Source organism: Lissotriton vulgaris, chromosome 12 (genome assembly GCF_964263255.1).
Source record: "Lissotriton vulgaris chromosome 12, aLisVul1.2, whole genome shotgun sequence".
In the NCBI taxonomy this organism is placed as follows: domain Eukaryota; kingdom Metazoa; phylum Chordata; class Amphibia; order Caudata; family Salamandridae; genus Lissotriton; species Lissotriton vulgaris.
This window is the reverse complement of record NC_141700.1, coordinates 544420738-544435804: the sequence shown is the minus strand read 5'-3', so window position 1 is coordinate 544435804 and position 15067 is coordinate 544420738.

Sequence of the window (15067 nt, the reverse complement as noted above, 5' to 3'; positions counted from 1 at the left end):
TAACTCCTTGTTGTGTACTGGTTGAACAACCTTGATATCACGAGATATGAATGCAGTTTTGATGCTCATGGCGGGCGGGGACGAGAATTGATTGAATATTTCGACATCCCTATTGATATTAAGTTCTGATGTGTTATTGATTACTGTACTATTGAAAGTTCGAATGAACGTCACCCATGGTACTTGCCCGCAAATGTATATCTAGATAATTTTTTTGTAAGTGGCCCTGTCGTATTTTAATTACAAAATGTTCGTCCACCGATTCTGCAACTGTTAGACACCTTAGTTCTTGCAACCTAATGGCCCGCTCGTTACGTTCCTCTACAATGTAAATGTCTCCTTATCATATACGATTTCAGTTTGCTCCGTGGCCGGCCCACGTGGTTATAGGCCCGTATTTGTATACTGACATTTTCACAATAAAGGTTTTTAAAACAAAACATGGTAGTAGTATTTACATTGGTAAAGTTTTTACTTTTAGTCACTGTTTTCGAATCAGTAAAAGGCAAGTGAAATAAAGCAGTCCAATTACATGACGGATAAAAGGTATAATACGTAGGAACGCAGTAAAGATAAATGGTCAAGGGCAGTTGTGTTTTCCACTCCTGCAACATAAAGTGATCAATAAGAATCTGATAATCAGGCGTATCGGCGACTAAGACAGCAGGCCGAGCCTCTTTTACTCAACGGCTCCGTCATGGGACGAAGAAACGCCCTTTTTCTCGAAAAAGGAATATATTTTACTTGCAGGACAGTTGTAAATTTTCCGGGAAAGTACATTAGCCTGGAACATTATAACATATATGTTTAAAAAAAAATAATGTTCGAAACCAATAAAAAGCGTAATTTTTAGGTCATATGACCAAGCTTTTCATCATTAAAATAACAAAAGTAAAATGAACCAATGAAAAGTTTTATTAACAAGTCACATGACCTGTTATGCTTACGTTACGCGCTGCGCCCCGGATCGCTTCCGGGAAGCTGCGCTTCGCGCACCGGAGCACTTCCGGGTGCGCTAACGCGGCGTGTCATATAACGCATTACGCGACAACGTAGGTCAAGAATATAGTCAAAATGTCTCCACCAACCAGCGTTCGGAACACAACCCCTTTCAGCAGTCCAAAAAGTTCTGTTAAATGACAACAGAGGGGACAGGCAACAAGAACCATCAGTCAAAGAGGGGAGGGCAAGTTCTTCTCTACCGGGTCATGTTGGGGCGCTACCGGAACTGATCGAATTGGTAGTCTACAGTGTTTCTGGATGTTTCAGACTGAAGCTGGCGTCAGCATGAGAGCACCACCATCTCGTAGCTCCGTCGTGGTCATTCCACGAGCAATCATGGCAGCCGCTCCCCACCAGAAGCCTGCGGGAGTCGGGGGCCCCCAAGACTTTTGTAGAATCTTCACGGCTGAGGGGACGCTTTCGAGTTTGGGACTCAAGCCCTAGCAGGCAAGCGTCCGAGTTCCAAGGTGTCCCAGGGCCATTTTAGTGGACCACGCCCAAATCTGAAGAGCCGGCCGCCATTTTGAGAGTCCTGTGGCAGCCGCCTATCGTTGCATCGCAAGAGCGGGAGCAACTCAACTACATGGTGAGCGAGACGCTGTAGTCGCAAGAGCGGGCGGTAAACAGCTGAATGGCGGAAGAGGCACAGTGTAGCAAAAGCGGGCGGAATGGCAACTAAAACGGTAAAGGGGCGCCCCACTACAGCGTGTCTTCAGGTCAAACGGATTGTGGGACAAGGTCCAGAATAGAAGAGTCATCAAAAGGCAAAAAGTTCCGCCGGACCCGGGGAGCCGGCCGCCTATGTCGGGGGCGATCTCAGGCTACACCAGTGCTATAAGACTTGGGGAGGGGGTCGGAGCCAAGCGTCTTCTCCGAGTCCGTGCCATCACACCGCCCCTCGGGGGCCTCCGTCAAGCGGTTTAGGGAGGTACCATATCACATTGTTTTCAAATGCAGTCAGGTCCACAAACGACCCTCACTTACTTTGAGAATAGTGAAGCTGCAGCAGGTGCAAATAAGCTTCAGACAGTGTTACAAGCGCTGCTCAGAACTCTGAACTATGGCACCCAACATCCAGAACTTATGCCATTTGAGAATGGCAGTGACATCGAAGCAACTCAGGGACCAAAACCATTAACGTACTTTCACGTATGAAAATCTTACGTGGGGAGGGGGCAGGAGCCAAGCGCCCCCTCCCAGTCCGCGCCACCACACCGTATCTTGAAAATCTGAAGCCATCGTTCTACAAACTCAACCAACCTTGGATGGAAAAATCTAGAAGAAAGTACAAACTGAAAACCAGTTTTGGTCTGCATAGCATCAGCAGCAACGCTTGCTATCAGAGTGTATGAGTTTCATGCTCGATCGATTGAGCTAGCCGGATCGGGCAACAAAAAGTATAAAATAGTTATGTAAATAGTTATTTAATAAAATGTTTTACCCTGTTACTTTGCTGGTGTGTTGTATATATTTTTAATATTTGCATAGGGTTTGTCGTTATTTTGGGCGGGGTGGGTGACGGAGCCGAGCTGTCTTGCAGCCCTCATGGTGTGGAGCTCAGTTCATCTCACTATTTTCGTATTTCTCATGAAGGGTTGTTCCTAATCAAACAACCGCAAAGGTGCACCACAAAACATGAAACAGTAGTAATCAGAAGATATTTCTCAGAGATGTTGGAGTTCTTCTTCAAATCTTTTATTTTCAAACAGTAGTCAAACACATACAGCCGACGCGTTTCGTCCCAAACTGGGACTTCTTCAGGGCTTTAAGATGGTTGGACGTCGCGTGCGGGGAAGAAAATGGAAGCGGGATCCAGGGGTCACCTTCCCAGCTACAATTATCCAATTATTTAGGTTCTTTCCGACGCTGTTTTTATATTAAATGTATGCTAACGGGAGACAGCAAAAAGATATCCTTAAAGTTCTTCGGTGGTATAACGAGTTGTGCCACCTTACTGAAAAGACTGTCTCAGTCCGTATGCTGAGTCAGATATAGAAATGGTGTTGGACTGAGAGTCCTGTGAGTCCAATGGAGGAGGGTGTGGGCACTGTATCCCAGCAGGCCGTTAAAGTTGAAGCGGCCGGCGCCCATCCACAGCCCTCGTCCTGACCAACACCCGCAGCGACGTCGTGTTTGAAAATAAAAGATTTGAAGAAGAACTCCAACATCTCTGAGAAATATCTTCTGATTACTACTGTTTCATGTTTTGTGGTGCACCTTTGCGGTTGTTTGATCTGATTTAAAATTCCCTAGGGAAAAGGCACGGTGATGATGGGTGCCATTCAGTGTGCACACAGCCCCCTTGTTTAAACTTAAGGGTTAAGATACCGCACGGGGGAAAGTTAGTCAGGTGCTTACTCTAGGAAGGGTCCATCATCTATTCAGTTTCTTACGGTTGTTCCTAATGTTTCTATTTTAGCGAGGTCAAAAAGAGATCCCATTAGTGGCCTATTGATTTTGCTCGATTACTTTTATTTTTTTACACGATTTTTCACTATCTGCAAAGACTAAACAGAGTATTGCGACTTTGTGCTTGTTTGTAAATAGAGAATGAACCAAAGAGAATCAATTGTAAAACAGTAAATGCTTGGATAACAATCAATCAAATGGAGAGGGAAACAGGCACGACGGATTACAACGAGGCAAAGGCCTGCGTTAACTACCCTTCACTATCTGCAAAGAGAGAGTACTACTAAGAGAAAAGAGGGGAGGGGGGGCAGCGTTCAAAGCACATCAGCGTGCATAAACACGAAAAAGTTTTTACCTATCACGTACTTGACATTTGACAGCTTTTGATATTTGCTATTAAAAAACCATTGAAATTCACAGAAAAAAACCATAGGTTATAGACCATATATAGTTAGGAATTCGCATTTACAAAACCTTATTTTACTCACACAAAACCATTGAAATTCCATATATAGTTAGTTGCACTAACTATATATCGCGCACCCGCAATCCACTGCTGATGATGTCACATATTACATCATTCATGACATGGTCAGTGACATCACTGATGACATCACTGATGACATCTCAAATGACATCACTGATGACATCTCAAATCCATCACTGATGACATCACTGATGACATCTCATTTGACATTACTGATCACATCACTGATGATATCATTCATGTGATAATACGAAGAACCTCTTCAGACTCTAATATAACCTTAGATACAATCAGTGTAAACAGACACTCACAGACTGTCACTCATCCATGGAGTTACTCACACACCTAGTCAGTCATGCAAAGAATCAATCACACCTCCATTTCCTCAACTATACAGTTATACAAACTTTACTTATTCAAAGATATACTAACACATATTTACTCTCTTATACAATCCCTGATACAAGTTCACAATGATCCATACAGCCACTCACACATTCACTGGCTCTTATGCACAGTTATTTATATATGTCAACTCTCACATGTACTATGTTTTACATATGTACTTACTTTGACATGTAGCACTGAGATATCCATTCACTCACCAATACACTCATGCACACAGTCAACCGCCCATACAGCTGTTTCCACATGCACTTTTGAAACCATACATCTAGTGAATCAACTGCTCACACATCTATGCACAGAGTCATACACCTCCCAGCCACCCACACACACACTCAGTCTCCCATACAAATACTTGGGCAACCAATCAATAACCCATATAGTTACTCATATAGCTACTTATCAACACATGCAACAGTTTACAGAACAACAGACATAATGATGCACAAATTAAGACAGTTTAGTCACTAACCCATGCACTCAGTGAGACACATTTAATCACTCACTCGTACAGTCAGTCATGCACCTACTAAATCCTTCATTCAGACACTTATACATCCACTCATTCTTCAATATGTAAGACATATTTTAACTTTACAGAAACATACAGTCACTGGATGGTGTCATCAGTGATGTCATCAGTGATGTCATTTGAGATGTCATCAGTGATGTCATCAGTGATGTCACTGACCATGTCATGAATGATGTAATATGTGACATCATCAGCAGTGGATTGCGGGTGCGCGATATATAGTTAGTGCAACTAACTATATATGGAATTTCAATGGTTTTGTGTGAGTAAAATAAGGTTTTGTAAATGCGAATTCCTAACTATATATGGTCTATAACCTATGGCTAAGTCACTGTTGCTACCTAATCTTCCAAGTCAGTTTTGGCATATAAAAACCTTTGTAGATTTGGTGCTACATACTTTTTAGGTCGAGCCTGCGGAAGCATGCGCGCTCACTTGCGAGACACTTGTAGTCCTTAAGGGGCTTAGAACTTGCCCATAGCTTTCCATTGGTTGGCGTCATTGTTGCTCTTCTTTGACGCTTTATCATTGGGTAAGGCTTGTCATACGCCATGTCCGTTGCTGGCCCTGGCGCAAGGACAAAGTACAAATGAATTTTAAGGTAAGTCCGGAGGCTCCAATTATGCTTTCCAATCTTGCTTTAATTTAAGAGCAGCAGTCAAGATAAAACAAACTACAAATCCCATGAGGCTAATCAAAAAAGATTAGCCAATGGGGAGACAAAACATAGAGTAAGAATGATCAATAGTATAGCAGGCCTATGTATAATACCAAACTTGTCTACGAACTGCCCTCTAATCTTGCTGCTCACAGTCAAGATAAGTATTATACTTAATTGTTTCGTTTCTAAATGATAGTTTTCTTTCACAGTAACTGATGTTATTGCCTTTGTGATGAATATTTGATACTGTGGTGCTTATTAAGGTTTTGCCTTTACTGTTTCTATCCCCAGTTGGCACTTTGCCACCTTAGTCATGAGTGCCGCTCTCCTTGTGCGCTGCGCGACTCGCACCGTTTTCACCATTTTGATGGCACGGTCAGTCACTTTGAGCATCTTTACTGTCAGCCTGCATTTCTGTCGACAGCACAGATCTCACCTGCTGCCTTTATGGTTTGTGCAATCCCACTCCGGTGAGGCCCACTGTGTCTTTCTCCCTCCATCAGCAACTGAGACGGTCTTCCTCCCTGAGGTGGGGTCACGCTCTGGACTGCATAGCTGCTTTTACACACCACTTTCTCCACCGGGCTGGGTTTGCTTTGCATGTTTAAACAATCCCATCTGCTGAAAATCCACAATCAAATCTACAAACAGTCTGCTTTAGAATTTTGTTGACGTTTCGACCCATATTATCAAATCAATTAAAAAAGAGTCATCACCAGGATGAAATGTTTTGTAGGAGGTACCTAAAATGAAAGAATCATATGTCAGCTCAAGGAAATGTATTACATGAGTGTAAAATAGTAAACCTAGAGATCCTAAAGCCTACCATAGAGATTAAGGCAAGAGTACTATACTGTATTCTTAAACGCGGACATTCTCTAGGATTGTAGAAGGACTGCCTCTTATCTTGAAAGTTGTTATTTGGGTAAGCCTTTACCAGTTTGCTGCACTCGGAAAGGTTTCTGTTAGACACTATACAGGAAAATGATGTATCTTTTTTGTCTTTACAGCTTGCCCTTTCATTTTGAGCAAGCCTGGTAATGCACTTACAGCTACAAACATATCCTACAGTATAGGACTTTTGCCTAAATCTCTATGATAGGCTCTAGGATCTCTATGTTTACTATTTTTATCCTCATGTTATACATTTCCTAGAACTAACATATGATTCTTTCATTGTAGGTGTCACCTACAAAACAGTCCGTCCAGATGATGAACCTTTTCTAATTGATTTGATAATATGGGTCGAAACGACGACACAATTTTAAATGTGGGCTGTTTTTATTAATATGCTTTAACCCCTCCCATGCTGATGACGGAACCGCCCCGTCATCAGCTGCGGTGGCACTGTGCTGATGATGGAGCGGTTCCATCATGGCCCGCCCGCCGCGCCTGCGCGGCGCTGATTTCGCGCATGCGCGGCTCGTTGTATTGAGCGGGGCGGGCCATGACGGAACCGCTCCATCACGAGCACAGCTCAACCGCGGCTGGTGACGGAGCGGTTCTGTCACCAGCATGCGGCCGCCACTCGGCCGCCCCGTCCTGTTAGCGCTGCGGCGGATTAGCCGCCGCAGCGAAAGGATTAAATGAAGGATAATCAGAGTCTCTTATCTTGTAAATTTTTCCTAGTCATTTATGAAGGAAAGTCTTAATTTGGTTAAAGACACAGTGGCAAGTATTATCCCACACCAACCTGCTTTTAACCTTTTTCTCTATTTCCCACCCTAACAGCAAATCCCAATCAAACACCTGCTTCCTAAGACTACATCTTCCAGTCTGGGATCTAAAACATGCTCTTCTTCGCTCAAGTCTTGTCTAGATTGCCCATCTCCTTTCCTGTTGTGGGGACCAACCTTTATAGATGTTTGCCAAGATGTGTTTGCTTTTTCTCTAGCCATTTCTATGGTATTTTCTATTTAACCTTTGTTCCCTGTTTATCTTTGACCTCCCGTACAATAAAAGAGGACTGTTCGCTGTCAAGTTAGGTATTAGACATAGGCCTGCTATACTATTTGTCAGCAATTACTCTACGTTTTGTCTACCCATTGGCAGCTCTTTTGCATAGCCTCATGAGATTTGTAGTTTGTTTGTTTTATCTAGACTGTTGATTAAAGCAAGATTATACGCTCCTCCGTGTCTTTAATAAAATGAAGACTTTCCTTCATAAATTGCATGGAAAATCTACATTACCTTTTTGATTGGTGACTCTCCACTGGCCATCTGCTGCTCACGCTGGAATTTTGGTACTATTTTTCAGAGATACGACGTGGTCAATACTCGCTGTGTCATAGATTTTTTTTTTAGATATCCCTCAACCAACCCTAATGCACTGCACTTATTTCCAAGGTATTTATTGGCTATACAGTCCACATGTTCCTATGCAAACGTGTGGGCCCTAGTTTAACTGTCCTGCTGTTACCGATGCAGTTTCTATCTGATTGTACTTTGCTGCTGAACAGCACTTTTTAGGTCGCGCCTGCCAATGCGCTTGCGCATTGCTGGCGAGAGATATAGAGGCTAAACCAAGCTCTGAAACCATCGCGGATTTCATCGAGTGCATGTGGTGCTCGTGCACGCGCTTGCCCGAGCCTCCTGCCTCCGAGAGCTTAGCTTCACTTCAAAGGGATCCGCTCCCCCGCCCCCTGCTTCACACTTTTCACGGCCGCCAGGCCGTGTCTCGCATTTCTCCTCCCCCCTCCCCACAGCAATGCCAAGAGCTTTGGCGAAGGCTTGTTTAATTAAAAATGTTGTTTTCGTTACGATTTAGTGTGATACGTGTTTGTTAAGCTTTCGTGTTTTGACTAGCTAGTTTGACTTGAAGTGCTGCTGCTGCTTTCGCAGTATAGCTGCAGTGCCTCGCTGACATCTCATGGGCGAATCATACAGCCGAACATGGGCTTTGCCCGGCAATAAGTTGTTCTATGCTGCTTTCATTACGTTTGAGCGCGATGCCTTTTTGTTAGGCTTTCGTGTTTTGACTAGCTACTTTGACTTGAAATGGCGCAGCCGCCTCCGCAGTGCATAGTTGTTTGTTAAGCTTTCGTGTTTTGACTAGCTAGTTTGACTTGAAGTGCTGCTGCTGCTTCCGAAGTATAGCCGCAGTGCCTCGCTGACATCTCATGGGTGAATCATACATCCGAACATGGGCTTTGCCCGGCAATAAGTTGTTCTATGTTGCTTTCATTATGTTTGAGCGCGATGCCTTTTTGTTAAGCTTTCGTGTTTTGACTAGCTACTTTGAATTGAAATGGCGCAGCCGCCTCCGCAGTGCAGCCGCAGCGCCCTGCTACTGCTGTCCCACAGACATGTGAATTTTACTATCAGTCACCGGCTTTGCCTGGCAATAGGTTGTGACAAGCTCCTCCCCCACAATAGAACACATCATAGGAGCCCAAAATGGCAGAACCGCATAGTGCCGTCTTTACAGCGCTGGGCGGACTACCCACCACCGTCTTAGCAGTAGTTTAGATCACGCCTGACGGTTCATATTCCTGGCAGCTGCAGCCACATCATTCTCAGCCCCAGGAGCCGGCTCATCCCCAGTTACATCAGCCACACCCCCACTCTCGGGAGCCACAACCCTATTTCGCCAACAACATGTGGCTCTATGAGACCAAGGACAACAAGCCTAAGCACGTGAAAGGCAAGAGGGGCATATTGGCAAAGCATGGCACTGCAGCCAAGCCGTTTCCATGTTCTTGTAAAGTACCAGAGCCTGTCCTGGGCCTTGAGCTTGCATGGTGTAGCAGCTAAAAACCTACAAAGGTGCTCACTTGCTCTAACCGATGCCTACAGTTTGTTAGGGTGCCCCCACGTAGACTTGATATTTTATGTACATATATTGGGGGCATGGGGAGGGAATGGATTTTTGTGCCCTTCTGCCCTCTGTTAGACTCGTTTTCGTACCTTTCAGCCCTCTGCATCACAACATCATCCCTCAGTGCCACCCCAGCATCACTCAGCGCCACCACAGCATCACTCAGCGCCACCACAGCACCACTCAGCATCACCACAGCACCACTCAGCAACACCACAGCATCACTCAGAACCACCACATTATCACTCAGCACCACCACAGCACCACTCAGCACCACCACATCACCACTCAGCACCAACACAGCACCACTCATCACCAACACAGCACCACTCAGCAACAACACAGCACCACTCAGCACTACCACATTATCACTCAGCACCACCACAGCACCACTCAGCACCACCCCAGCATCACTCAGCACCACCACAACATCACTCAGCACCACCACAGCACCACTCAGCATCACCACAGCACCACTCAGCAACACCACAGCATCACTCAGCACCACCACAGCATCACTCAGCGCTACCCCAGCATCACTCAGAACCACCACATTATCACGCAGCACCACCACGCACCACCACATCACCACTCAGCACCAACACAGCACCACTCATCACCAACACAGCACCACTCAGCAACAACACAGCACCACTCAGCACTACCACATTATCACTCAGCACCACCACAGCACCACTCAGCACCACCCCAGCATCACTCAGCACCACCACAGCATCACTCAGCACCACCCCAGCACCACCACATTATCACGCAGCACCACCACATTATCACTCAGCATCACAACAGCACCACTCAGCACCACCACAGCACCACTCAGCACCACCACAGCACCACTCAGCACCACCACATTATCACTCAGCACCACCACAGTATCACTCAGCACCACCACAGCACCACTCAGCATCACCACAGCACCACTCAGCATCACCACAGCACCACTCAGCACCACCACAGCATCACTCAGCACCACCACAGCATCACTCAGCACCACCACAGCATCACTCAGCACCACCACAGCACCACTCAGCACCACCACAGCACCACCACAGAACCACTCAGCACCACTACAGCATCACTTAGCGCAACCCCGGGTTATAGGTGTCACATTTGCAAAAGTTATAACTATTGGCATTGTAAATGACAAAGCTATTAATTTAGCTATTTACAAAACCAACACATAAATAAAAAAATTGTCATTTACAAGACCAATAGCTCAAACTTTCCTAATGGGAGACCTATTGCATTGCAAATGCTTGTTTATTATTTAGCTTATTCCCACGTCCTTTCTCCCTGTCTCTTTTCATCCAGTCCCTCGTTCTTCTCCCCTACTTCCCGCCCGTCTCGTCAATCTCGACCTAAAAAGCGTTATGAAGCAGCAGTGATGGATGTTTCATAGGGCTTTTTAAGTTTAACCCCCCACCACCACCATTGCCACCTCCACCGGATTGCCAAAGCCAATAACTCGCTCATGGGCGAGACCTCATGGCTTTGCCAATTCTTGTTCTACAAGTCATCGACACCCCTTATTTACTGTACCTCCCTGATGCCTTGCTGCCACCTTCTTTAAAAGGACAAACCACACATTTCCCAATGGAGTGTTTTAGCTTCATAGTTGATACCAACTTTTTCTGATGCAGTTTGACTCATGGGTGAGGAAATGCCGGGCTAGGCCTGCGGCCCACAGCAGGGGGCTACTTACAAAATCAGCGCGAGAGGAAGAAGACGGGCCGGCATATGTTTCGCGCAGAAACTGCAGTCATTAAAAGGATAGACTTTTAATGAGGAGCATGTCTGTCTAATAGAAGTTGATAGACTGGCATAGTGACGGAGTGCCTGCCATCCAACTCCCCCCCCCCCCCCCCCCCCCCCACAGAGAAGGAGCAGACACCATTCCGGAGGTCACGCGTGCAGTCCACCACCCAGAAGTAAACAAACTGGTTCTTACGCCTCCCCTCCTCCGCCCCGACTTGGTCTCTCCCCTTCCCTGCTGGTGTCCGGCAGGCAGCCCAGGGCATCAGCTGCGGGGGCAGGTGCGCCACGCCGCCTCCTCGCTTTCCTGGCTGGGAGAAGGTGCTGGCCCGTGGGGGCCACAACAATGGAGATAACAGCGAGGGGAGACGGGAAACTCCATTAATAAACAAATAAAGACGGGAAACGGCCCCGTGGGAGCCGGAACTCAGCTGACGCCCTGGAAGTCTATCATTGTAACAACTTCGGTTTCTATGGCCGTGAGTCTGCGCGCGTGCCGCTGCGTGAGCGCGTGTATATATGTATGAACCTTCCATTTCAGGGTGGGTGATGTTATTGCCATGAGCTCATTAGCGCTGATATTGTTTTTTAATCAGTGCCATAGCAACGATGATGCAAGCTCGTATTCACCAGCTGATCCCCGCTCCGTGCACCTTCCCTCCCTGACTCTGCCTGTCCTCGGCCCTGCCGCCGCCAGAACGGGTCTCCCTGCTTCGACTGTACCATCTGTGGTGATGTGGGGCACAGTCCGGAAGTGGGGTGGGAGAGCGAGGCGTTCAACTGTGGATTCTGTTCAATGGAGATGCAGTGAGGCGTGCGGCGCGAGCCTAAATATGTCATTTTGGGCAATAATTAGGGGTGTCGAGCAAAGTCTAGTTTTACAAGTGCCCAAAAGTGCTTGTAATGATGGCTCTTACTCCAAATTCATTATCATGTTCTTTATTGGCAACTCCGCTCATAACACATCACCGACGATGACTACATGTCCACCTTTCCCATCAACTGTCCCTCCCTGGAACCCCACACATGCATTCCTATTCTAGAACACTTCTACATTCTTAACTAAGAATACTACAAGACAACACATCTTCCCCTTTAACAATAAAAAATGAGCAAGGGAAACTATATACAACATAATGGTCTGCAAGAAGAAAAGAGAAAAAAAAAGAAATAAACAAAACTAAACTAACATATAATCTTTAAGTCTGTGAGGAGTATGGATGACTCTCCCAAATCTTCCCAGTTCCCTTGTATCCGTACAAGTTTTTTCACCACACAACTCTTAATTTCCTATACAATTATCTTCTTCCGTTCTTACTTCATTTTCCACTTTATCTTCCCACAACCAATCCTCGAACACAGCTGTAGCTCCCCCAACATCCTCCTCTTCCGTTTTCTTACACTTGTACATTTAGCTATTCGACTCATATGCCATACCCGACCATCGCTAAGTCTAGCCGAGTTCTTTAGACACTCCACAACTCTACATGGCTTAGAAAACACACTTCCTCCTTTTGCTACTTTTCCCCACTTCTTAATCTTTACCCAATCACCTACTTCAAGTTCTTCCACCCTTGTCACACTCTTTTTGTCAAAGTTCTTTTTGTACACTTGCTGTGCTTTTATAATATTTCCCTTAACTCTTTCCGGTGACCATTCTACATGTTTTGTACTATCCATCCATCCTATGTTAACTCTCGTGAACGTTTCCCTACCTCTCATCATCACAAATGGACAAAACCTACCCTCTCCATTCCTGCTCTGGACTGGACCAACAAAATCAATGGCAAACAAATCCCAAACCATCTCAGAACATTTTCCAGGTGACAATGGTGGTTTTAACGTCGTTAAACTTTTATCCGAATCAGCACACTCCTTGCATTCCCTCGCTACTCTTTCCAACTCAATATCAACACCTGGCCACCAAAATGGACTTTTTACTCTCTTCTTTGTTCTAACAATTCCGAAATGTCCTTCATGACACAAATCTACTATTCTTTCCCTCAAAATTCTAGGTGGTATGACTTTTCCTCCTCTGTAAACAAATCCTGATTCTACACTCAACTCACTTCTCACTCTCCAAAAGCTCCTTTCTTCTTCTGCATTCGATTCCTTTCACTCCAACCTTCTAAAACCTTCTCTTTTATTTTCTCCGTCAACCCATCTTTTCCATAATGCAGAAGCCACTCAATTGACTTCTCGAACTCTTCCTCCACTACAGCAATTTGATACCCATTCCACTCACTCCTAGGTACTTCTTTAATTGGTAAGGGCATTCTACTCAAACAGTCCGCAATTTTACTTTGTATACCAGGAACATATTTAATCCTGTAATTGTAATCCTGCAAACTCATTGAAAGTCTTGCTATTCTGAAATGTTCCATTTCCCACACAAAACCAAGGGTCTCCCTTTCTATTGCAGAATAAAGTTCTTTTGCTGGTGTCACACTCCTTGATGCGAATCCAATAACAACTTCTTTCTCTCCACCATCATTTTGTGTTAAAACCGCACCCATCCATACCGATGACTCAACCCTCTCAACTATTCCTGAAGTCTCCAACCTTAATAATTCCTTTCCCAATTCATTCCTTACTGTAAACGGGACGTTTCTTACTCTATAATTTACATGAACAGCATTCTCTTCTAATTTTATCTCATGTTTGAATCCCAGTAGCACGCCAATTTTTCCTGAGAATACATCACTATACTTTTCTTTAATTTCTTCCGCTAAATCATCATCTTTAATTTCTTCCGCTAAATCATCATTCTCACCCAACACCATAACCTGCTCTTTTGCATTCGGATTTAGTATTATATCTAAGCTTGCCTGATCTTTCCATCCTAAAACACTTGGTCCATTTTCCGCAACATACATTCTTCCCTCTGCTACTCTCCCTTTAAACACAAATGTCACATCTCTACACCCCACCATTGGAATGCTTTTCCCAGTGAATCCTCTTGGATTTATGTCACTTTTCATTAGATCAACACCAATCTCCTTCACAAATTTTTCCTTCCACATATCCAAATTAACTATAGTATATGGCGATCCTGAATCTGCCACTAATATCACTTTTACCCCCGCCACTTCAATTTCACATTTGGGTTTACTTCCTCCTTTACTTTTTACATCCAAAATAAAATCTCTTATCATAAAAATGTCATCGTCTTCATCTGAATCATCTTCTTTAACTTGTTTCCTCAACTCATCTTCTCCCTTTGTCACTTACTTTATCCTTGTAGTTTTATCTCTTCTATAACAAACTCTTGCATAATGACCAATTAATCCACATACTGTACATTTTTGATCTCTTGCTCTACATGCTTGGCTGTTCGCCAAATGTGTATAACTTCCACACCTAAAACATGCTAAATTAGTTGTGCTTTCTCTTCTATATTCATTTTTTGTTGCTTGAAAATATTTCTTCTCCGTCTTCTCTTCATCAAATTTATCTCTCTTCTCTGCACCAACTGCTTGCTCTTATAGTTTTTTTCACAACACACACTTCTTCTCTATCTTTTCCTTTCTCTTCTTCCAGGGCTGCTTTTGCACATCTGACTGATACTTCAGCCTTTCTTACTACCGCTGGCACCTTATTCAGTGTTCCATCTCCCATGGTCCATAACCTTTCTTGCACCCTTTTATTGTTTGTGAGCATAATGACTTGATCTCTTATTAACTCTTCTTCTATCTGTCCAAATCTACATTTCTCCGCCATTCTTTTCAAAACGCTCAAATAATCATCAATCTTCTCACCCTGTTCTTGCTTCCTCCTGAAAAACTTGTATCTGTCAATTGCCACACATACCGTTGGTGCATAATATCTCTCTAAGTCATCCAACGCATTCTCATATACATCCGTTTCATCTTCACCTCTTTCCTTCTTTTGCATCTGCACATATTGCCTGATTCCTTCTGGTCCTAAGGAATGTAGCAATACCCCTTTTTTAATTTCCGGTGTCATTTCTTCATTTTTGATAGT